At 44.9% G+C, this 18,144-nt stretch overlaps 1 long non-coding RNA gene across 1 annotated transcript in view; it reads right to left on the reverse strand.

Annotated features, from left to right (window-relative positions):
- Window positions 1-18,012, reverse strand: part of LOC134163840 (uncharacterized) — a 64,675-nt gene extending 46,663 nt beyond the window's left edge. Inside the window, exons 1-3 of the long non-coding RNA XR_009964865.1 lie at window positions 17,925-18,012; window positions 17,220-17,314; window positions 3,689-3,808 (exon numbers count right to left, since the gene is read on the reverse strand). This is a non-coding gene — a long non-coding RNA (uncharacterized LOC134163840). The remainder of the gene's footprint in view (window positions 1-3,688; window positions 3,809-17,219; window positions 17,315-17,924) is intronic.
- Between the last annotated feature and the right edge of the window lie 132 nt (window positions 18,013-18,144).

Consider the following 18,144-nt stretch of genomic DNA (forward strand, 5'->3'; position numbering starts at 1 on the left):
ATTATAGATGTGCTCACGTGCCAAGGGGAAAAATGGAGTGTGTGAGAGATGCTCCAGCCTCTCCAGCAGTAGAGTGCCAGCTTTAAGACTCATGCCTGCAGGACAGCTGATGATGGTATTGCCAGCAACGGAGGTAAGCTCATGGCTGTGTGTGACACCCTGGGAGGCAGTGCTCCCACCCAGGGGCCTGTAGGGAGGTGGGTAGCAGTCACAGAATCACAGAACGGTTTGGGTTGGAAGAGACCTTAAAGCTCATCCAGTTCCAACCTTCTGCCACAGGCAGGGACACACTCCACCAGACCAGGTTGCTCCAAGCTCTGTCCAACCTGGCCTCAAACACTTCTCAGTGCCTGCCTGGGTGCTGGCTGCACTCTTGGCCCTGGCAGCCATTCCTTGCTTACTCCCGTGCAAGGATGACAAGCCAAAAGGGAGGTGGAGAGCCCATGACCATGACAAACATGTCAACGGAACACTGGGCAGGTGGGAAGCCAGCTGGCCAGGCAGGGCACAAAGCAGGAAAGGTTTTAATTACCAGTGATAGTGCTAAGGCAATCCTTGGTAGCAAAATGGGTTTCCTAAGCCTCTGCAACCTGCAGCATGGCCATGCAGCACAGCAGCTACCTTCAGCCTCTGTGTGCTCCCAGGCCTCTGAAATGGCCCACGAGCATATGCATGTCCCAAGCTGCAGCTGAGCTGCCTCACTCAGCTCTGCAAGGAGATGTGGCCAAGCAGCAGAGATGGTTACTGCCAGCAGGGCAAAGGGCCAGCATTTCTCTGTGAAGATCATACGCCTCAGAAACCATGCACAGAGGAGGTCTTTGCTGGTACATCATCACAACAAAGGGAACATGGATGCAGTGTTGTTTTCTTCCACATCCAGACGAACTGGTGCCTGGCCATCACCAGCTCTTGCTGGCCAACACCAGCTTTTAGCTTGCTCCAGCACCATGAGCTGTGCCAGATCCAACCCTGGTTTAAGAAGTTGTCTGGAGCTTTCAAGTTGCTGGGACGGACAGTATCCCCTGGAGACAACAGAAGGAGTTTCTGTGCATCTGGAATTTGGCTTTAACTTTATTCTTCAAGGAAGATGGATTTTACTGCTGTATAATCCAGAGCATAAGAGCTGATCTAGTCTTATAAGCTTATGAATAGAGAAGCCTCACCTATGGCAACTTCTGGCCTCTCAAGGGCAAACCACTCAGCAGATAAAAGTCCACATACCTCTGGATGAAGCCAGTGGTTTTCTGATTTCTACTTATGCTATGGAGAATAGTGATAGGATGGAAATTTAGTGCCTTGGAGACGTGAGTGCCCTAAAGAGATGGCAGGAGGGTTGGCTCAGCTAGGACATGGTCCAGAGCATGAGCACTCACCAGCTAGCAGAGGGAGCTGAGCCTGCACAGGAAAGCCAGACCCTTTGCAAGAGCAGGGTTTAACTGCAGCAGTTTCTGTTTCCATTGTACCTGACCTTTCTGACTGAGAAGTGTTCTGATTTCAGTAAATTAATGTCTATACTGGCTGCTCATCTGCTCTTGAAATGCATATTCCTATTAGTAAGATACACCATCCTATGCTTAGTTAACAATAAAAGTAGGGACTATTGACATGTTTCTCTGTCCTCAGACTAGACAGATTGTTAAATATCATTATATTTCTAATATTACTATGTGGCAACATGAATCAAGTGGCTATGAATAGATTAAGATGGAAATCAGAAGTGTAATTCTAACCACCAGAGGCATGAGGTTCAGGAACAGCCTTTTAATGTGATTAATGAAGCGAAAATCTAACTAGTTTGAAGATGGAAGTTTGATAAATATAAAAGAGTTCTGTGACATCCTTGCATATGGAGTGTCATGGGAATGTCATTTTGAGCTGGTGCTGCTTTGTAATCAATAAAAATAGGATCTGTCTAATATGTTCAAGAAACCACTTGTTACAGCTTTTTGTAAGGGAACTGGGTACAAGAGCATGAGGAACATCAGGAGCAACAGAGAGGAGCAGTGCTTAGTCTAGCCATGAGCCCTGGCAAAGCAAATGGTTTGGGGCATGAAGCAAATGGGTTTGGAGCAACTGGTGGTCTCCTGGAAGGAAGGGTAATAACTGATGTACATAACGTGGGGTTTTGTCCTGCTGTGCTTCTTCCCAAGCCACCTAAAACTCATGAGAATTAGTGCTTTAGGGTCTGGCTGAGTATGGACAAAGTCTGGATACCATGAGCTCACTTTGGCACTCTTTGAAAATCTATTAGTAATCCTCAGGCAACAGGTTTTGGCCAGAGAGCTAATCCCTAATGAGGATTTAAGGTTGCAAACTGAGTTGGTACATCCCTATGTGATGGTTCCCCTCTTGGTCTTATTTATCAGCACAGAGCTTTTGCTAAAGAGAGATACTGAGGTGTAGAAGGATGTAATAACATTTTGGGTTTGTTATAAATGTTTTGAAAGCTTTACTTTGCCTGTGAACATCCACAGGCTATGGACTGATGATAGTCAGGAGCACAGGATGTGAAAATGCCTGTGTCTCCTGGATAACTCCACACCTCACCAACCATGGAGGGTGCTGCAAGAAAAACAGCCTCTCCTTCTGGAGCTGGTGCCAGTGCCAGTGCCAAGAGGATAAAATAACAGCTCCCTAGCAATCAAGCTAAGAATTGAGAGAACCCATTTAACCCCTTCTGCGCATAAAGGCAGAACCACAAGGAGATGAGCCAGGAGACAGGAGCTTCAGGGCCTCTGAAGAGATGCCGGCAGAGCAAAAGGGGAAGAAAAAGTGCAGCAGGTAGGATGTGGTTCATGGTTTGAGACATGGAGCTGAGCATCCAGTAAAAAAGAGCCTAAAGAGTTAAAAACCTCCCTTCTTTCTCTCATGTACCTGATAAATAAAATAAAATTTCCATCTCAGAGACGATCCAAGACCATTTTCCAATAAGAAACAAACCTAGGGCTTAGAAAATGCACACACACAAAGTAGATGAAACTTAAAAGCATTTTCCCAGCATAGTAGTTATAAAAAAAAGAGGTGACCTTTAAAGAAAGGCAGTGAGAGTTCATTTGCTGTAAAAAATAAGTTTAAAAAAATCAGCTGGGTTAAGCCAAAAAGCCCTCCCTCCCAGACACTCTCCTGCCATAGGTTAGCGCTCTTTTTAATAGGTGCTTCAGCATCAGGATTTAAAAATTCATTTTCTTTTAGTGCTGGAATAAATGGAAGTCAAGGATTGAAACATCCTCTCCTTCCCCATCCTCCTCTCTTGATGGAGCACAGCCAGAGACAGTGGCTGCTCTCTATCTTTTCCTTGCACATCACTTTACCCAGGAATTTAAGCCCTTATTGGCATCCAGGTGGTTAAAAGGGAAGAGATGGAACATCTCCCTCTCTCCACTCTCCCAAAGGTCACATCCAGAGGTGAGAAAAAGTGCACTAATTCTGTCTAAGACTTCTTTGAACTGGAAAGAAATGCCAACCTAGAACTTTGCTCCACACATGGCAGTGCCCTAAGCAGACATTGGAGCATTGCAGGAAGATGTCTTCCTCCTGGGCAAGTTCTATGATGCCCACAGTGAACCTTCTGCTCACTCCCTTCAGGAGATATACTCTTGGTGCCCGCACACATCAGCCATTTCTGTGTTTCACAATCCTTCAAACAGTAGGATAAAGAACACGTACAACACAGACATTTGGCACAGACCTGTCAGATGCTTGTAGCTGTGATGGTCTCTGTGTCCTCCTCTGAGATGGTGCTCCTGCAGCAGCAGTTCTGGGGTGAGCATTGCATTCTCCTCAGGACCAGGCCAAAAACGTTTATTTCCTATGGGAAAATATAACCATCATGGAGCAATACTGCTGTAAAATGACTGCTTTCAAAGTCTCCGAGGTAGTGGCCAGTCTGTCTGCCTCTTTCCTGATCTAAAAAGGATGTATAAAAGGACAACAGCTAAATTAAAATGCCACACTGAACAGTTAAGCTATTATCTTTACAAATAATACACAGGGTGTCCTTGCCTTTTAAAGAACAGGCAAGGGTGATACAGCTTGAGGTTCCTTACATGAAGCATCAGCTTCTGGTGGCATGTCAAGGGCTGATGGTCTCATCATTAAATAACTGAGTCATGGAAAATAAAATGCAAGCTCCAAGTGAAGGACTGAGCTAGGATTAAAGCTCCTGTGCAATACCTGATGGCATCCCTGTAGGTAAGACTGGCAAAGCAGAGTAAATACGGAATAATCCTGGTGTGGTCCAAAGAACTGGACCACACAGCAGGGAAAACCCAGCAGGAGATGAGGAAGGTGTCATCCACAACACAGCTGTGAACACAGCTCCTGCTCCCATGTGGACCCCAGCACACCTACGCAGAGAGAGCAGACACTCGCTGTGGGTGCTGACTGACACTGCAGCCTGAAGAGTCTTTACATATGATCATCCTTGATGCCTCTTATGAGTTTTATTAATTTTAAAAGCTTTCTGATCTCTTCCAGTTAAGCTTTAATTACTGTTCTTCATTTGCAGCCCCTAGAAAGATCAAAGCCAGTTTAGAGGAAGAGGCTTTTTATTCCTTACCAACCCTGCCCCCTGTCTTCACTGGGGATTATATTCCTTCCCTCTGCACATCCATGAGATCATTAAGTATAAAGCAGCAGTCAGACAGCAACATCTATACAACAGTATTCCCATCGCCTGTGGCAGGGTGCCAGACAGTAAATACGACTTTAAGGCTGTGCAGTTGGTCTTTTGAGCTTTTACAGTTTCTAGCTGGAGGGGAAAAAAGGAAGAAAAGAGACCAGCTGGTGCAGTTACTCTTGCTTTCAATTGCCAGTTATGCAACAGGCAGATACATGGATGTGCTCTGTACTCTTCCGAGTTGGTGTGAAGGCCACTGCCACCTTCATCTTACAATAGCAAGTGGCTAAAAGATGGCACAGGTTAGGGAACTCACTGGTTGCTTTGTCTGAAATGCAGAAATGCTTTCAAAGGGTCAGGTTTCTTCCATCTGTGCCCAGTGGCTCTGAAATTTGACTTTCTCTTTGCACCTTCTTACAACCACTTATATATTTATCAGCTCAACAGAAGTTGTCTGCAGCTGAGCTGTGTTGTAGGCTCACTAAGAGCCATACATGAGAACATGTCCATGCACAACATGATGGTTACTCCTGTGTGTGCTGGACATGGGCTGATATTTGGCTTGCTGGACTGACCTGCTGAGCCAAGCTTCAGCTCTGGCTGTGGTGTTTAAAGCCTGAGGACTAAAAACTAAATCTAACAACTTCCCAAATCCCTAAACAAGCCACTTGCTGTCCAAGGGGCTGGAGACCCAAGATGCTGCACTTCAGACATGAAGGGGTCCATGCTGGACCTCCTTCTTCCTTAGATTTTATTTGGAAAGTAAAATGTTAACAGCAAGACACTTATTCTCAAGCGTGCTTTCTACAGTGGCTTGTCTGGGATTCAGAAACCTTTTGCTCTGTTCTCCAGCTGCTCTAAGATCTTTCGACAAGGAGTCCCAACTCTGTTCTCCAGGTATCCCCTCAGTCCAACAACTGCAATAAAAAGAAAAACAAACAAGCCGAGAAGTGTTCTGAGCAAATGTGGGGAAATATTTTTGCAGTAAAGTCTAAGCAGTTTTGCAGAGCTCTTCTCAAGTGCATTTACTGAAATTTCCCCAGAGCCTTCCTAATGTAAGTACTGTTGGAAAGATCCTAACTAAGAGAAACAGCTCCTGCCGAGTGATAGTCCAGAGCTTTATTAGTGGAGATCAAAGAGAATAAAACAATTACTGTAATTTCCAAGGAATGGTTTTTCCAGGGGCACGGAGATGAAGGCTGTGAAAATGGGCCTCTGTGTGTTTAAGTAATGGGTAGGCATTCTGGTCTTTAATTTTTTTGCTAGCAGAGGGAATCACCTCCTATTCTGGGATATCCTAATGCAAATACGAAGCAACATTTTGGCTTCCATGGAGTGCTCACAGTCCCTAGAGCTCTGTGCATGTGTGTATGCGAAAACTGTGATGCAGGACACAGACTGCAGCCCAGCAGCAGGACCTGGACACCTTAGAGTCCAGTGGATGACAGGATGCCCTCACATGTCCCTGGGTCAGGCCTGATTCAATCCTGTGCTCATTCTTGGAGTCCCAAGAGACAAATCCTAATGAATCAAATGCTGCCACTGTTGCATTTGCAGGGGAGCACCCCCAGCATGGTTGGAAGAGCTGTGGCTATGCATGCTGTGGAAACCAGGTGCATTACCCTCCATAGATGTACAGGGGATGACTCCCAGACTTGCTCTGCTCTCGCTTCACAGGCTGCAATGACCCTGCTCTGTGCATGGCAGCTTCTCTCCAGCAAAACGTCATTTATCCTATTACATCATAACGTGTGATTTAGAGATGATTCATCCCTTTTATTTGAGCCTGGACTTGGCTATTATCCTGCATTTCAGCCAAATATTATTAGGAATGTTGATGTGTCTACACAGGGCCATTTTCTCCAAAATTAATCTAAGAACTCTTAAAATGAACGAGCATATATCAAAGATTTCTCTGGAACACAAATAGACTTAATTTGGTTTATCTTAATGCATTTTGGCAACAAATCACAACAAACCAAGGAAAGGTCTCCGTTATTCTGTCCACATAGAAGCAAATGCAGCTGAATGAATCCACTTCAAACTCCAGCCTTCAGTTAGTTCAGGTTAATTTTCCCATGCAAACAAGCCCTAAGTCAAAAGATGAACAGTGATGTTCTCCGCTTTGAAATCTGCACCTGGGAGGCTGCACATTGTCTTTACAGAACAGGGTATGCCCAAGCATCAGGGGCTGTCTCCAGACTCTGAGTTCTACTTCACTCATTTCAGAGCAGCTTAAAGCCAACAACAGCATCCAGGTTGGCAGGTCTGTCATGCAGAAAGCTTTCTGTGACTTCAGGTGTTGGAAAACATGAGTGTTAAGAGCTGATGAGGGAAAGTGGCACTGCCTGGAGATGATAACTGCATGTGATCCGAAGAAGACATGAAGCAGGAAATCTCCTTTCTCTGTGGGAGCCCTACAAACAAGCTTACAGCTCCAAAATCTCCCTTTTGCCTTAGGAGAGGAATAAATGGACTGTACAAGTAACTAGGGTTTCCTGAAGAGACACTGGTGTGAAGACTGGGGAGGCAAAGCAGACCGCTCACTGGGAGGTGGGCAGCATCACATCCCAGGTTTGGAAATGGAGGGGGCACATGTGAGACAGCATATTCTCCATGGATGTCCATTACGTTGCTCAGCCCATTACAAAAGCAATATTAAGAAGATTAAACAAATCTGACTAAAGGGAAAGAGCAAATTCACTGCTAATGAGGGGAAAATCTGCCAAAGCCTCTTGCCACAAAATGGGTCCTTGTGTATAGTTATGGCCCAGGGAAAAGTGCTCATTTGGCACATGTCCACTCACCTGAGAGAATCTGACGACACTCTGGCCAGAAGCTCGTCTCTGCTGAAAGAGTGAAGGTGCCTCAGAGAGCTGCTGCTGCCGGTCAAAACAGCAAACGAATGGACTCCGGGACATGGACCTGGCAGGGCAGAGGATGCTCTTCATTCAGAGAAAAAGCCTTTAGTGTTACAAAGGATACAAACATTTTAAGATATCACCTATGTACTCTAAAGCAATGGGAGAGACTGATCTACTTAAGAAGAAAGAAAACTTTTCTACCAGGATGTTTTTTCACTTAAATCTTTGCACAGCTTGGAAGCAACAATTTGCATGGAAGGTGCTGAGCAAATGTAATTTTCACAGAACAAAAAGAAGCATAATTTATCTTATGGATGGTTACGTAAAAGTATCAGTGCCCTTTATCAATAAGCAAAGATCCCAAAATCACGTACAACCTTTTCTTAAGCACTTCAGGGTTTTTTCTGTTTTGTTCTCAATTACATTTTCATTTCCCTTGCATTAACACTTAAAGAGTTGTTCTGGAGCAGCTTTCTGCAGGGACAAGAGTCTCTCTCAACCACTTCCAGACAGAATATTCATTATTTAGTTGAATGAAGTCAAAAACAAAACCACCCCACCATGGCCAGGGCCACACAGCAATGCAATAACTCAGCTGGGAGCGGATCCAAGCCGTGGCTCTCGGTCTCTGCTCATTCCTAGGACAGACTCTTCCCTTTGAAGGCAAAAGGGGAAATGAAAGTGATTGTAGGACCCTCTCCAGGGCACAATCACAAGCTAAATAGGCTTTGTTTATGTAGACAGCTTTCTAAAAGCCAAACCATTGATAATGGGGAATCTTAATATCAGGCTGTTGTCTGGGATAACCACAGTGGACTCGCTGGGGACTGCTCTTGGAGGGCGTACAGCACACTGTATTTACACTCATACTCCAGCAGTCAAGATCAGAAGCAGTTTTGGACTCAGTCCTAGGAAATGAGCCAGGTATGATAAATAAGATATATTCTGGGGAATATGTAGGGCCAGTGAATTACAGAGACAGGCTTGGTATCAAGGCTGTCTTGCCTCTCACCGTTCCCACTGGGAACACAGCCCAGTGTCATCCAGATGGCTTTGTAAATCCTAAAGGAGCACACTGGCCTCCCCAGCGCATCCAAGACTCGGTCCTTCTCCTCTGCCACCTACAGTAGCTTTCCAAGCTGCAGAGCCAACTCAAGACCAGGCTGACTGGGTGTCATTCGCAGAGAGAGAGAGACAAATGGCATCATTCTGGGTTAGCTCATACACGCATGACTTGTGGTTTGAAAAGAGACCTTGAGCTTTGCTGAACCCAATGTACTCGTCTTTAATTTTCACTTTCCCAGCAGAGATACACCCACATTCCTCCAAAGAATTACAGTTACTTTGGGCCAGGCATTTGTTGAATAACTTCACTTCTCATTGCCCCTGCTTTAAAGCGTCTGAGAGAATAAGCTGGTCTGGAAACACATCACTTTTTGTTTGCTCTTTCCTCAGGGAACATGATATTATTAATGTTTTGTCCTAAGTATCTGAAAGTTATGGAAAATGTTCAACATCTCCTCCATTCAGGGCTTCTAGAACCAACATTTTATCACCCAAAACAACATGTCAGAAAGTCAGCTGCTGGTGTTAGAAAGCAATGAGGGAGCAGAGACAAGTGGTGGCAATTCAAGAGACCGATCAGGCATCAAGAACAATAAGAGAAAGATATTATGAAGGAATGATTCATAAGAAAAGAAATAAGCTGATGGCCTGATGCTGCTGAGTAAATATTTACCAACGAGTAATAGCTTTGCAGATGATCTGTTAATGTCAAATTCCCTAAGAAGAAGAAGAGAGTGAGACGTATTATGAATATTGCTCAGTTACATAGTTGAGAAAGTTCCTTCTAGACAAGGACATTCCTTTCCCATTTTCCTTGCAGTTTATGGAGATAAACTCAATGGATGAAAACAGAATCTTAGAAGAGAAACACGCTTCAGAAATTTTAAGTTGTCCTTAAACCCAAACCACTCATCCATTTTAACTGTGTTTTGAACCTTCTCACCTGCCAGACAATGGTCTCATGGAGCTGGAGCCTGGCCACCCAAATACAATCAGCCACCCACAAAAGACAGGGGGGGGGAAGAAAGCTTTTAGTGCTGATCAGTCAAAACCCTGATATAAATGTCATTTTATTACACCTATTCCACTTAGTGACTCTGAAAGTCCTGCCCTATCCCTGTGAATTTTCATACTTAATACCTCCTAGCAAGTGAAGTGTACTCTGTAGGAATAGGTCAGTAATTCTCAGCTTCCTAAAAGGAAATCTGGTTTGTGGATTTTTTTCTATGTATTTGAGAAAATGACTTTCAGACCCCTCTTCATATTCACATTCAGGCTTTTAATTTCTAATTCCCCATTACTCATCTCTCTGCCTGGACCTGGTTCTAATGAGAACATTTGAGGGAATCATCTTCCACACATGGAAATTTAATGGGCCTTCAACTTTATTTTCAGGAAAGTAGAATAAAAGTGAAGAGTTGGAATGGTTGAACTGTGCAGGGTCACTATTCTGTTAGTCTGAGTCTTGATTTCTGGCAAAAGCACTGGCCATAACCTGAAATAGAGATTATTTGTGCAGATATTTTCCCCACTGTGTCCTGGCCACCATGGCCTGAGTCGTGCTTTTGTGTGACCCCAAGGGCTTGTTTGCTGTCCCCTTGCTCAGCTCCCCCCTGCTCAGAGCTGCCCCTTCCCACAGGCTTCAAGCACTGAACATTTCTGATAAGAAATAAAATCTCAGCAAAGTGTGGCAGCTCAGCAAAAGCCATTTCCCAGGGACTCACTGCAAGGTGCTGCAGGAGGTGAGAACTTGCACGCTTCAGATTATCAGCTTTCTCTCCTACTAATTCCCTGACATAAAGTGAATTTCTCAGACCACACTGTGCTTTCGATTAGCTCCGCCAGAGATATGGAAAGCAGCAACATGTCCACACTCTGACAGCAGATCCCCAAGACACAAGCCCATAGAAACTACCTGCAGCAAGAGTGGTTCTGCCTCCAGTAACGAAATTTGGCTTGAGCCCTGCTCCACTATGTGCACTCTCTGCCTTCAGGACTTAAAACCTCCAAAAGTCCAACCTGAAGCTTTCACCACTTTCCTTGATGACCTTCCCGTGACTTAATGCAGTCTCGCTGCCCACACAGGAGCTGAGGGTGCTTGGAAAGCCCAGGACATACACTTGTTTGCCTGGGACATGGACTGGTTTGCCCTGGTGGGAGCAGAAACTGCTTTGGGAATGCTTTTCAGGAGAAATATTCAGCCCTGCAAGGGAAAACCCTTTACAAGACTATTATGTGCTGAAATTCCCACCTACCCAACTCACTGCTTTTGAAGACTTTGTTCTTCATCCCCCAGTCTGAAGATAACGTGAAGAGCACAGAGTGCAACCTCAGCTGGAATTGAAACACTTTTCTACCTGCATTTTCAAAGACCTTCAGGCTCAACCTTTTATATGCTTTATGGATCAGCAATTTAATATCTTGACTGTTTTATCTATCATTGTTTTACTGTTGGAGCCTGTGAGGATCACGCTATGGAGCAGTCCAGGAGATGACCACACTCACATTTAATGGGACTCTGAAGGAAATACAGAAAGACCCAAGAGAGAAATTGTTTTGCTAAAAAACAAAGTCATCTCCTAATTTATGCAACTATTTATGTAGATTTTATACCAATGTCTCCCATGCTGTTGATACACTCTAGCCATCCATCATACATCTCAGGCACTGCCTGGCTGCGGGGAGCTCATAAGGAGGGTGGATGATTGTGACAGGGCTCCATGCCAAAACAAGGATCTTCCCAGAATATCTCAGCGCAGATCAAGGCCCTGGTATGTACCAGACAAAACTCTCAACAGGCCTGAGCTTGTTCAAACAAAATCCCTGCTTTCTGCTCTGCCTGCAGATGTACATTTTGGCTGCAGAAAGAGAATGAAGCTGAAGTGGAGACTTTGTTTTTCAACTACAAAGTTGGAAAAAGCTGGGAAAATGAAGCTAACTGAAACGAATGGCCCATGTTCCAAACCACAGCAAACCTCTGGGCTCCACGCAGAGAAAGCAGCGTCCTTGGGTGATAAATTGATTGTTTGCCTCTTAGCTGTGGAATTTATTAGTGCTGTAAAGCTGCTGCCCATGCTGAGGAGTCCTGTTATTCTCTTGAACCGAGAGAATAATAAAAGGCTTCTCTGGAAATTCTTTACATCTCTGTTTTAAACAGATGGCTGCTGAACTCCGTAAGGTCAGCAGTGCACTGGCTGATTATTACCATGTGGCTCCTTTAAGCAGAATAAATTAGGAAAAGTGAAAAAGAAAACACCAAAAAGACAGTCCAAGACTTGCTTTCCAAGCAGAAGAGCTTGGTGCAGCCACACATGGGTTTCAGTTTTGAAGAGTCACAGGACACACATCCCTGACTGACAGCAATTGTTGGAAAGCAAAACTAAATGTGTGTTTAGTTCAAGTATTTTTAGTTCAAAACCAAAAAATCCAAGTACCTTTAGTTCAAAATGTATTGTTCAAGCAGGTCTAGGAGACAGAGTACTGATATCCTTCAAATGGGAGGGCAATTTGGTGAAGGAGACTCAGCAAACTCAAAAGACTTCATCATGATTCAGTGTGGTGCTCCACCAGAGGACCCCACACTCACATGCTGATGCTTGATTTGGGATGAAGGCATACTACAAAGCCAGCCATCAAGATGTTTGGATGTGCATAAGGGAATCTAATAAGACAAAAGTGTATCAAAAGAAAACAGTTATGTGGAATTTGAAAGTCAAAAGCTGAGAAGGTTTTAAAGAGAGAATATCCTGTCTTGCTATAAGCATGAGATGGAGATTTTTGCTGGTAAATGTCAGCGTAATTTAATTTACCCACTGGAACTAAACCAGTTTATTCCATCTAAGGTCTGAACAACCACACTGCTTTCTCTTCTCAAACAACGCAAGTGCTATCTCTGCCTGTGCCTACACAGGAGCTGCCAGCAGCAGGAAGGGGCCTGGCAGTACTGGGCAAGGCCAGTATCGGGCTTGTTTCAGCAGCTCAGTGCTTGCGTTGCCAAGCCAGACCCTGACCAGGCACTCATCAGCTCCTGCTTTCAGTCCTTCTGCCTGGCAGCACACAGCAGGCAGCTCCTCATCAAAACAAGTCCTACCACAGCCCATCTTTGTACCAACGCTGGCTGGAGAGGAGAGGAGCCTGGATTTTAGCTAATTATTCTCAACCTCCAAAGTGCCACTACGATGTGCATTATCAGCTTGACATCCCTGCTGTGCTCTAAGCAGGAATGTTCTCACTTTTCTCACTGTTGCACAGTCCTGGCTTACCACCACTAGGAAGACGGACACATGAGGGGGTTGCAGAGGTCTCTACTTGCTGTCCCTCTCCCTTTTGCCCAGTACTCACTGCTCTCCATCTGACTTAGGTCTCTTTACCCATGTCTGGTTTTAATCAAACCTGTTGGTACAAAGACAATGAACCTCTGAAAAGCTTCAGTCCCTGCACTATAATTAAAATGATTTCTCTAATGCTTCCCCATCTAGATGGATTTCAGGAAGGATAAAGTGCAAACTCTCAGAGCTGGTGGAAAATGCAAATAAACACAGCGTGGATCTGGCACAGAGAGCTGTCACTCAACCTGATCTCACCCGCTGGAAGGATCTAATCAAACACAGTCTGCCTCCGAGATCCAAGGCAAGGAAGTGAAGCTTTAAATGGTGTTTTCATCCCTGCTGGAACAGCTCAATTTCTGCTTTGTTTTGTCTGCGAAATAGCTACTTTTTAAAAAGAAATGCTACTGCTGCTACAAATAATTCATGTTATCTGAATCTATTGAATTTTAGGAAGGGGTGATGAGATTCAAAAGTGGAGACATTTCTAATCTCAGTGATATGAGACAGTGCAAAGGCAAAACCTATGTTCTGAGATAACCTTTGGTCTTAGTCTTTTGCTGAACAGTAGAGATCCTGAGGCTAGCTTATGTTTATTTCTTCAGCTGAAATGTAACACTTTGCCCATATGTCAGTATTAAAACAAAAATCTCACTTCTGAACTCTTCAATGTTTTTATTGATGTGTTCTGTTGCTCTCAGGCAGGGACTGGGAGTACCAGACACTGCCTTATGTAAAATAATTGACTGTATTTTGTCTCCTCTGAACTAATACGCCACATTTCCTCCCCATCTATCATCTAGCTGAATGGACTGTGTTTTTTATCTATCACCCTGCTAAGGTACTCATCACCAGGGTATGCACCCAGCAGAGAAACAGTATAATGATGCTACATTAAATAAATAAAATCAATGTTCCACTAAGAGTAAAACTGAGCCAACTTCTGACAAGTGGGTTGCCATGAGAAGAATGTGGCCTTCTGTTTCAAGCAGAGGACATTTCTGGAGCAGCACTCCCAGCCCATGACATTCATAGGCTTTTCTCTGCAATGCGACATGGCTTGGGTAAGCCAGGGTTCACCTCTCATCCTCCCTCTCTGCCCCAGCCCTTCTTGCTGGGGATGACACAGCTCTTCTTGTCAATACCCAGTTTAAGCCCAAGATTTCCTGTCCTGGTCACTGGGGACATGGAGATCAGGTGTTGCATGCACATGAGCCAAGAGAGGATATGAAAGCTATGAGATCTGAGTCCTGCATCTAGTTTCTGGGCCTGAAATGGGTCAGACCCGGCCAGCTTTTGCTAGCAAGCTCATCTTAGTCAGAGTCTGGGTTAGAAGCTGCATTTCAGAAAGGCAGACCCTCTCAAAGGCTATTAAATGACTCAAGAAACTGAATCGCTCAAACAGCAGCAAATATGACAAAAATGACATAAATTTTGTGAGTATCTGCCTGATTCATAGAGGCAAGAAAAGCAAATCAGGATCCTTGGCTGCAGGGGTTCTTCCATGTCAAACACTGCACCACTTGGGGTTGTTGGTGTGAATCTTTAAGTGATGGGAGTAGTCCAAACTGCAGGACTGGGGTCTGGGATCTGAAATGCAGTGCAAGCAACCCCTGGCTGCCTCACGGTCAATTCGTCATGACAATGTCCTTTGTGAACAAAAATGGGAGACCAATTTTGCAAGCAAGTCTGGCCTGAGAATGGGCAGCTCAGACCAATGGCCCTCTAATGTACAACAGAAACTTTAATGTACTATCACTCCATTTCAGCTATGTTTTTTTTCCCCTTATTGCAAAATGCTGAATGATGGTTAAACGCTAGATGGTATTTCCTGACTGTGTGACTGATTGCTTGCCTTTGTGCATGACTGGTTATTTGTTAGCAGGGAGCACTTCAAAGACTAGCAGCCAGCCCAGGAAAGTGGTTCAGCTCTCTTTGCCCACCCTACTCTGTTAGCTGAGAGAGAGGAAACATCTTTTGGCACTTTACAAGAGAGATATGAAAAGTGACTGCACTGCTTTTGATGCAGAGGCACCACATCTCCCTGACAGTAGCACATCCAGATATTTTTCTCTGTGGAAAATGGGAGAGAGAGTGGGGAGGGGAAGAAGAGTAAATTATATTTATGCTTGGTGATCAGTCAGAGACCTGTTTGCAATATATCTCTTTATACCTGGCCAACTATAGAAGGTTTACGATGTGCTTTCCCTTCTTAACAAGGCTTCCCTACATTAAACACAAGAACAAAGCCCTTTCTTCCAAGAAAATCTATGTCAGGTGGTTTTGTTGATCTCGTTTCTGATTTCTCTGCTGATGGGACAGTATTTAATTAGTCATTATGTTCATTAATTCCAAGAAAACAGCCATGATAGAGCCGTGCTGTGCTGAGATTTTGTTCAGCTTAGAACAACAAAGTAAGCTGGCGTTGGTTGCCTCCCTTCAGCAGGTCCCCATAGGCAACCCCCAAAGCATCAGCACAGCTTGAAAAGCACATTTTCAGAACACTCCATCATGCATTGGCCTATGCTTAGAGGGATATTTGGATAGAAGCGGGTCACATTTTCAAGCTTTTGATTGCCTTTATGGGGAGAAGGAATACATCAAAGGACCCACACCTTCTTTAAAGAAAGGGTTTCCAGTACTTCTGTGCTATGGACAAGACACAAACATCCCAGCTGCTGGGGTGTGAGAGCAAACCTTTCCCTTCTCCATGTACAAGACCTGTACTACTCCACTGAGCAGTTTGCAGCCTGTCCTGCAGACAGCAGCATGGAATGATTTAGCTGCAACAAGGAGATTGGATCCAGGTGACAACATTGCTTTAGCCACTTACACTAATTTAAAAACAATCAAACAAGAAGTAAGGAAACAAAATGAAGCAGCAACAACAGCAAGCCAAAGAGCTCACAAGGCACCTGACATAAATAGGAGCATTTGCTGTAAGAAGGGGAACCAGTTTCCTGTAAAAAGGATTCTAGCCAAGATTAATCTTAATCTACTGCATGTCAAAAGATCTGAGCTAGAAAAAAAATCTGTTCTGTTCTTCCAGTATGTTTTGTCATCTTGTGCTCTGGGAACATTTTGAATAGCTGTTAATAATTTATATGTTACAGAGGCATATTAAATCACTCAACTGGCAGAATGGCTTTGAAACACAGGGGCCCTGGGTCTGCCCTGGATAATGAAGGGAACTCCTGAATCTAGCAGGTGCCAGTAGGTTTTGCTTTTATTTCCTGCAAGAATGTGATATGCAGCCTGTTAGGACACAATGTGTCTGTGAACACTTGAAAGCATGCTTAGACTGACACAAAAAAACCCAAACAAAACATAGCCTGATGAAAACATCTGTCTGGTCCTTGGAAGTATTGACCAGTTGGGACCCCAAAACTGCTCTCTGAAGTAATCCTTGTACCAGATAAGAAAGACTTTACATGGTTTTTGTGCAGTGTTTCCCTGTTGGAAAAGATGATAATTTACCAGTCACATTTAGGGCCTAGAACTCAGGTAAGTTTGCAGCCTTAGCCACTGACCCACCTTCAGAACTGCCTGGGTGACACTGAATGGGCTGTGATAAGATGCCACTAATAAAAGCTCTTCTGAAACCTTCAGAGAAAAATGCTGCTTCATAGCAAATCATTGCTGCCCTTATTTTGAAAAAATGTATTTTCCATACCAAGGACTTTCACTCTGAATAGCTCAGCAGGGTTTTTCCTTACTGTACTTTAAAACTGCAAAATTTGCATAGATCACCATGCAGAGAAGCCCACAAGCAGAGGAAAGAGAAAGAAAAGTACAGGCTGGGGGTAACATAAGGAAAGGAACAGACAGGACAGCTACAGTTAGTGGGAAAATGCAAGAAAAAGGAAAGAAATGAAGTGTGAAGGGAAAGCAAAGCGTGTCATTTCTGAGACTTCAGCAATGCAAAGAGTATCATCTACTGCTCCTATTTAAGTGGAGGGCCAATTATAATATTTGCAAAAGGGAAGGTGAAGGATTTCTTATCTCTGCTGGGATTGAATCTCCTTTTTCAACACCGTCCCTACGGAAAAGAGCCTTTGCTGGACGTGTGCTGGCAGCTGCAGCACAGGGTTGGTGGGCAGCAGCTTGCAGCCCATGCACAGTGCATCTTTCCAAAGCAAGCTCTCCATCAGGGACAAGCACTTGATCTTTCTAAAGAGTGCAAGACCCCACTGGAAAATTGACCATTGACTGACTGTGGATTTAGAGCAAACTCTAATAAAGCAAAGTGTCCCCTGCATATGTTTGTGTGGTGCAAACAGCATCTCTCAGCAGGCAGGGAGTCATTTCTCCATGCCGTCGTGTGGTTGTGCTACCTGCTGTGTTCACCTCGATGCAGCTCAGATACTGCTCTCCTCCAGGAGCCGATCAGCCGGGATGACACCGAGCAAGCTCCAGCGCACGTGGCTTTTTCTTCCCATTTTCTACAATGAAACGACATTGAAGAGTTTCTGTCGCAGTGCAAGGACGAGAGTGCCCCCTATTGTCACCGTGCTGTTCAACACCTTCCCTCCTTCCTCCAAGAGCTCTGGAGACGCCTCTGCCTCGAACCCTTCCTTTAATTTCCTTTATTGCTGCTCATTGATGGCATCCCCCAAGACTTAATGCAATTCAAGCACAAGCTACATTTCCCACGTGAAAATTCACCAGGGGATGCCACAGCAACTGAATTCCACATGTGCCTGACCTATGACAAGGCCACAGTCACTCAAATTGCCTTAAGGGTGAACATTTTGGTATAAAAATGGAAGGAGGTGCGAAAATGGATTAAACTGAAGGCCCTAAGCCCAGGGGATGCCGCAGACCCCCCGCAAGCCTTGCTCCCCACTCAGGAGCCATCCCAGAGGGGTGTGCAGCACCTCCTCCTCGCCTCCAGAGTTTGCTGGGCAGGAACCTGGCTGAAATCCTGTCAGGACTCTCTTCCATTTCCAAAGCCAACACCATAAAGCGTTACTGCGCTCACGCGGCGGCTGGAAATGAAAAGTTCCTTAGTACAAAGGAGAGCCAGAACGCAACGTGGAGACTTCAGCGTACCTTTGTTCTCACCAACACGGCCGCACACGCGGATTACGAACACTGCGACACGCTCCAAGGCCTGCGACGGGGAAACCTCCCGCCCCAGAGCCCACCATCACGCCGCCATGACACCCCCAGTACCCCCACCGCGCCCCGCTGCCTCCCGATTGGACACCCGGCGTCCCCCTATGAGGCGCGCCCTCGGGGCGGATCCGCGCTCTGATTGGTGGACCGGGGG

This window comes from Pezoporus occidentalis, unplaced genomic scaffold, assembly GCF_034315485.1.
Source record: "Pezoporus occidentalis ecotype Australia unplaced genomic scaffold, CSIRO_AGI_Poc_V1 ctg208, whole genome shotgun sequence".
Taxonomy (NCBI): Eukaryota; Metazoa; Chordata; class Aves; order Psittaciformes; family Psittacidae; genus Pezoporus; species Pezoporus occidentalis.